We start from the raw sequence: 7,848 nt of genomic DNA on the forward strand, positions 1-7,848 counted from the left end.
CAGCTAACTCTGTCATTCTTCTATAAAGCAATGAAACATTCATCATTTTTCAATCTTGCTGCTTTTTTTGGATCTAGTCTTCAAAATTAAAATTGATCTCACAGGTAGAGCTAACCTACATATTACACACCAAAAAAGTCTAACTGACGGACCAACGCTACTTTGCTGAACATAAATATGTGCAGATTAATGTTCTTCAGATTCATAAAGTAAGAATAGGGAGGAGACTGGAAGACTTCAAGAGTGATGGGTGGGGTCAGAAAGGTCCATCAACCGCTGATGAAGTCACACCACATCAGTCAGGCCCACCCCAGCCCCATAATCGCCCACAAACATATGTTTCACAGCCTATTTCCTCAGATCGCTATTACTCAAACCCAACCATCAGTGGTACTTCTATAAGAGTGGTGACTCACTGGAATTATTGACCTATCTTGACATGCATCAGAATATTGTAAACATCACGTCGTAGGGGTTTTATTTTTTTAATTACAATATGTGTATATACATGTCATATATTGGAGCTTTAAAGTAAAGTTCAGAAGCAGCATGTTCTTAAAATCCAACCAATCACATTGCTGAGTATATATAAACAGCCAAATACATAACTCACTTCTTTCCGTAGTTCTTCTGGCGTCCTTTTTTCAACTCCAATTTTACTTTCCATAGTTTGTTCCGGAGATGAGCTGTGAGCTTATGTGGAGTCTCGTACTTGAAACCTTGAAGAGAGAAAAACAGATATGTTTAATCTTTTCCATAAAAAAATAAATAAAAAATAATTATATATAATTATATATATATAGTATTATATATACTATATATAATACTATATATTATATAGTAGCCTGTAGTATTATGCTTTGTTGTGTGTTGCAATGTTGCTGTTTGAGCATAAAAAGGTCTGTTAAGTTACAAAGCACAAAGTCCAATCCATAGGAAGTTATTCTCTAAATCAGTAAGCACTGTTTCTGAACTCATTCGAAAGTAGTCTTGCGTTTTCTTCCAGAAACGTACACATCACAATATGCCTCATTTAAATAATTCCTACCCAATGCAGATGTAAAAAAAAAATGGTGGCAGGGCCTGGTTGAGTTGCTTTAATGTGTTGAAACTCGCGGCTATGGTAAGGGGCATGACATTTCTGAAACACGCTCAAACCTTTGACCAATCAGAACATACTGGTCTATCCAATCAATCAAAGCACAATGCGCTTTTCATAGAGACTGGAAGAAAAAAAAGAGCGTTACTGATAGACTGGGAAGAGAGGTACTGCAACAATGTAAAATATGTAAAAAAAAAATAAAAAAAAATGTATGTGTTTTTGGAACATTCAGCCATGAAAACCTATTCTGGTACACCAAAAAACAAAATCAACACTTTGTAAAAGGGCATAATATGGCCTCTTTAAATATAGGCTACTCATAAAAACACACATCTTGCATATCATGGTTTAAATCTCATATTTTTTCCTCAAACTAAAATTCAAAAGGAAAAACTACTTAATCTATTTACTAACCACAAAAGAAACAGTGAGCTGCTTCATGTCAAACTCATGACAAGAGTTACGATGGGGCAGATATAAACCTCTGAGAGCAGTGCAGTTCATGCCAGCCTGACGATTCCATGAAACACAGGAAAGAGTTCCACATTCCAGTTTTGGAATTGACTGGAGATTCTGTTTCCATCCTTTGTGTTCTCTCGCCATTAAATTTGGAGACGGAAATAAATTCCAGAAGTGTTTTAAGGGCGGAGTATGAAAACTAAAACAAGAGGAATAGTCACTGACTCGTTTTAATGACTTTTGTGTGTTGATGCAGACATGAAGTCTTTGTCCATGAAATGGACCATTGTGGGTTATTCTGGCGCCTCCTTCATTCTGCTGATAATCTAAGCGATAATAAAGTACAATCTGCAAGTCATACATCAAAACACAGTTTTTACACATTCAGATGATCATAGAAGTACTCAGAGATCCTGAGGTGGTCTATTATAATTAGTCTGTTATCATTACTGTTCAAAGAACCCCAAGAAGTCCAAAAGATCTGTTTTATTTTCTTATCATTCCTTTGCAGTGGTGGCCGACTTAATGTAATATTCAGATTACATCTGGCCCTCAAAGACACAAACTAATTGCACTGTCAAAGCGCTAACTGTCCCTTCTGTGCCTTGATCTGTGGACAGAGCAGAAGAAACTGAATGCTGAAAAGGATTACAGGATAATCTCATTATTATTTTAAATCCATTCATGCCCATATTTTCCTAAATATCAGAAGTTATAAAAAATGAAACACCAGCCAACCAACTATACAACCAATTAAATTATCCAACCGACCATAAGTCTTTTTATTCTTAAAAATAGTATAAGCTTTAAAAAAAACAAGTCAAATACAAATGTTCTAGTTTCTCGTTTGACTATAATAATATGTATTTGATCAAAAGCCATTACTCCAGTCTTCAGTGTCACATGATCCTCAGAAATCATTCTAAGCTGATTTGATGGTCAAGAAACATTTCTTATAATTAATATCCTTGAAAAGAGTTGTGCTTCTCGATATTTTTGTGAAAACCGTAATACTTTTTTTTCTGGATTATATGATGAATAGGAAGTTCAAAAGAACAATTTTTATTTGAAACATCTTTTTTGTAACAATGTAAAAGTCTTTACTTTGATTCAGCAACACTCTCAGAAAAAAAAGGTATAAAAGCTGTCACTGTGGCTATACCTTTTCAAAAGGTACACCTTTGTACCTAAAGAGTGCATATTAGTCCCTCAAAGGTACATATTGGTACCAAAAGTGTACATACAGTGCTATGTATAAGTTTAGACACCCATGCTAAAGTTGACTAAAAAGAAGAATAAAAAATCATCTTTTGGAAATTGAACTTTATGCCTTAATTTAAAAAATTAGGAAAAATCCAACCTTAAAGGACACCAATTTTCTTTGTGAATGAATAATGTATCATAAATAAATAAATGTTCTTCCTTAAAATACAGGGTGCATAAGTCTGGACACCCCTATGTTAAATTCCCATAGAGGCGGGCAGATTTTTATTTTTAAAGGCCAGTTGCTTCATGGATCCAGGATACTATGCATCCTGATAAAGTTCCCTTGGCCTTTGGAATTAAAATAATCATAGACTTTACCATACCTAGAGACTGGCATGGAGTACTTTCCATAATATCATCTCTCAATGCAAATCAAACTAGCTATTAGGCTAACTGAAATAAAACCATGCCAGTCTCTAGGTATGGTGAAGGCCATGTGATGATGTGGGGCTATTTTAATTCCAAAGGCCAAGGGAACTTTATCAGGATAGTATCCTGGATCCATGAAGTAACTGGCCTTTAAAAATAAAAATCTGCCTGCCTCTATGGGAATTTAACATAGGGGTGTCCAAACTTATGCACCCTGTAGTTTAAGGAAGAACATTTATTTATTTACGATACATTATTCGTTCACAAAGAAAATTGGTGTCCTTAAAGGTTGGACTTTTCCTAATTTTTTTTTAATTAAGGCATTAAGTTCAATTTCCAAAAGATGATTTTTTTATTCCTCTTTTTAGTCATCTTTAGCATGAGTGTCTAAACTTATGCATAGCACTGTATTTGTACATGCATGGCACATATTAGAACCCTTTTGAAGGGTAATGTCCCAGTGACAGCTTTTGTACCTTTTTTTCTGAGAGTGAAGTATGCATTATATTGATCAAAATTTCTTTAAAGGAATTTTTTTTTTTGAACGGTAATATATACACTATCTATGGTTGAGTCCATCCTTAACATGTGAACTACACTCAAATGAACCTACCAGAGAGACATGCCAACCGATTCTTTTCTTGATTTCCACCCAATTTTCCCCTATTAGACAGAAAGGGAGAAAATAACATCTTGGAATTACTTTGAAGATTAAGATGCTGTCTTTGAGAGCATCCATCTTTGGCTTTGCTCAACAAACCCATCTTAAACGCATGCACACACACACACACACACACTCAGTCCAAATGAGTGCACCCCACACCAAAGAGAGCCGTCAGTTGTAATGATGTGCTTTGCTCTGTAAATTAGCTGAGCTGGTTTAAAATATGAAGTCTGTGAACCATCAGCACTGCAAATGGCCATGAGTGTTGACTCCCCATAATCTGTCTCTATTAAACTCTCTCCCAACACGCTTTGAAGTACTATGTTGAGGAGAGAGCGTATGTGTGCGTGTGATCACGTATGTCGACGTCATGTCAAATGACATCAAAGTTGCTTAACAGGAAATGCAGTCTGGTCCTGATTCATTTATTTGACAATGTACCAAATTAGGGAGCTCTAAATGTAATGGTCTGTTTCACACAAATTGCAGCGACCTGTGTGTCATGTAAGGCTCACAGTAGGTGTTTTGAGGATCAGATCATATTGCTCAGGAACAAGTAGAAAGCATTCACAACCAACAGTAATGCACCAGGGACAGATGCTTTGCGTACATCCCTGCTTTAAGTGTGCGAAAGCAGAAATGAGTAGAACTAAATATTCATGGATACACCACAGTAGCCGAATACTTACATACATGGAAACATAGGAGTTTCCAATGTATATGTTGTATATGTATATGTATATGTATATTCCATTTTTAGTCACACTTTAGTTTAGGTCAATTCTCACTACTAACTAACTATTAACTATGAATTTTGTCATAATTACTGCTTATTAATAGTTAGGAAGGTAGTTGTTGGGAAGGATTAAGGGATGTAGAAAATGCTCATAAAGCATATTAATATCTTATTCTGCATAAGTATAATAAACAGCCAATATCATATGCATGCTAATAAGCAACTAGTTATAGTGGTAAGTTATAAGTTATAGTGAAAATTGGACCCCAAACTAAAGTGTTACAACATTTTTATTGAAATCTATTGAAAAAAATCTTTAAAACAAGACAAATTTATTTAAGAAGCAAAACTGCATATAAAAGATTGTTTTTTATAGACCGTATCTTGTGTTTTTTGTCTGACTGCACTTGCAGATTCTTTCACTTATTATTATTATTATTATTATTATTATTATTCAACTTGTTTACACTTTAAACAAGGAAAAAATACACTCATATTAAAAATACATTTTCTGTATGTATCTAGTATTAATATCTTACGCAATGAAAGGATTTTTAACTGGAAAATTTAACAAAAATACTCATGAAGAATAAATGTACTAACATTATGTAATACAAAATGTTACATAAAAGTATATTTGATAAAAAGTTAGTCAACTTTTAGGAGAGCATGTAGACATCCTCAAAGTTAATAGACATCAACAAACCTTCAGTTTTGATTTCACAGGCCATTAACAATCTTTCTGGGAAACTAAAGGGAATTCTTCAGGGAGACTGAACCTATATAAAGTATATTATGAATTACTTTAGATAAAAGGAACATCTAAATGACAAATGAGAAACTAGTTCTCTGAAATTGAATATCATATCATTTTTGGCTTGAGTCTTTAAAAGATTCAAGTCCTGTCCAAAAACTCCCAGATGGATATCATAATTATACGAGTCATGCCGAAATTCCGGATCACTTTTAATTCTCATTTTCCGTCTCGTTTAGATTGACAACACACAGAGAAGCGCCATGACGCTCATATCAAAATCCATCATCCGGCTAAAACGAATCAAAATCAGTACAAAATAAAACCGGAGGAGATACAGCGATCCAGCAGGTGTGAGGATCCCAGATAAATGTATCCCTCAGGAGAGTCTGGAATGGCAAGAATTTACCGTTAGTGTAAAGAGTGCAAGGTTCTGAAATGAACCATTGTGTATGCGCACCTAGTCACATGTGCATGAGGGAGCATAACTCAAAAGAGACTCATGCCCTTGACATTGTCTGGTCATCCATTCCTTTTCCAATAGATCATTCCATTTATGATTCTTCCCTCTCACAAACAGGCATTCATAAAAGCAGCCTAATGTCAAAGACAGACAGCAAGACAGACGGCGAGTCTGTCCGCATCCTCCCTCATTGGTCACAGATCGGAGATGGATGAATGTGATAGTAGGATAAATCGGTTTAAAGAAGAGTAATGTTATACTGTGTCGTTTGTTGTGAGTTATTACCAGTGTCAAGTTGCACCAACTGGACAGTTACGATAGTCGATTTGCATGAATAAAACCCAGTGTTTTTTATCATGGTACATTTGGAATATGACATAAAAATATAGTGCGTGATGACATGACTTAGTGGTGAGGTACAGTCTCAAATGATCGCTAAAACTTTTTCAACATTCAGGAGATAAAATGTTACAACAGATTTTAGTGAGCCTTGAGAGGAAAAATTGTGCACAATTAAGATAAAAATATGACAAAGGTTGCACAGATGTGCACAGGCTTGGTGCAAATGAGGCAAAGCATTGGGAAATTGTCCTTGCATTTTCTTTATTAAGCTGATAGGTAGCAGGCCACACTGCCTCGGGAAAACGTGCAAAACGGAGAGCAGGACTTTCCACTAAACATTCCTCATGCACACACGAGTGTTTTCAAACCAAGCATCTCATTTTCTATCACCGTTCTGAGCTATGTTAAAACCCACATTGCCCTCATAGCACAAACACAAACATTGTCAAGCCCTTAGAGAGCTCCAGGGGAAAAGCCAAAGTCATTACATCTACAATCTATGTCTTTTTGAAGCGTAGCACTCATACTAATCTGAGGAAGAAATGCATAGCGAGTACTGTCTCAGAGCTCTCTAACCCAAACAAGAGAGAGATGGATGTAGAGTGAACGAGCGAGGAGAGAAGAAGGAAAAGCTCTGCCGGTTGAGATTACATCATTCCATCGAGATGTAGAGATTAAACTGTGGTTTGGATCTGAAGCTTTGAGACCACAGTGTTAGACTGCTAAAACCAGGAATATTTTTGGTGGTTTTTGCCCATTTTATAGGATAAACGCTGCTTTTTTCTTGTTATAAGACAGTGTGTCAGTGTTAAATAAGACTTTAAGGCTGTCTAACTGATTTTGAGGGGTCCAAATGTCCACATATGGATAGTAAAAATCACCTGGAATCACCTAGATTTTGAGTAGCAACCAATGGTCAGCAACAGCTTAATAAAAACATCTAATATACTTAATAATTTTTAGTCTTGAAAAAATATAAAAATGACGGTAACACTATGGTTTAGGGTCCAATTCTCACTATTAACAAGTTGTTTATTAGCATACATATATCTAAACTTAACAACTACCTTACTAACTATTAATAAGCAATAATTAGGAGTTTATTGAGGGAAAAAGTTGTACTTAGTTACAAGTTAGAATTGGACCCTAAACTAAAGTGTCGTTGAACTTTCTATTCCTGAAAAAAGTATGGTTTCCACAAATAATATATAAAAATAAATCACATTTCATGAAAACATTTTTTAATAATAATAAATAAATCATGATTAAAATCTTTTTTTTCAGCTGAATGCTTGACATGCAAAAAGACATGCCTCCTCATCAAGATATTTAACATTTAACTGATGAAAATTTCACTCACCGTTCTCCGTTACTACAGACTGATAACAATGTGTATTCTCTTTCTGCAATGCCTTTCTCCTTTCCTTCCTCCCTCCTCATCCTCTGCACTTGTCTTTCTCTCTGACTGGAGGAAAGAAATGCTTGTTAAAGTGATGTTGACCTTTTGATAGTGGCTAATATGAGGAAATGTCAATCAAGCATCTCCAGGGAATGGAACTTCTTGCTTTACACCCAAAATAGCACCCCACCATGACTTTTTTTAAGACATCACTGTAAATCATTTGGATTTATGTTACCAGACAGCAAGATTATTACTTCATGCAAGTTGGCTGACACTTTTAGACCGAAAGCA

The 7,848-nt window shown here is 35.3% G+C and overlaps 1 long non-coding RNA gene across 1 annotated transcript in view; it reads right to left on the reverse strand.

Annotated features, from left to right (window-relative positions):
- Positions 1 to 7,620, reverse strand: part of LOC308706527 — a 32,358-nt gene extending 24,738 nt beyond the window's left edge. Inside the window, exons 1-2 of the long non-coding RNA XR_014032044.1 lie at positions 7,516 to 7,620; positions 614 to 719 (exon numbers count right to left, since the gene is read on the reverse strand). This is a non-coding gene — a long non-coding RNA (uncharacterized lncRNA). The remainder of the gene's footprint in view (positions 1 to 613; positions 720 to 7,515) is intronic.
- Positions 7,621 to 7,848: the final 228 nt, after the last annotated feature.

Source organism: Scardinius erythrophthalmus (assembly GCF_964197995.2).
Source record: "Scardinius erythrophthalmus genome assembly, chromosome: 18".
NCBI lineage: Eukaryota > Metazoa > Chordata > Actinopteri > Cypriniformes > Leuciscidae > Scardinius > Scardinius erythrophthalmus.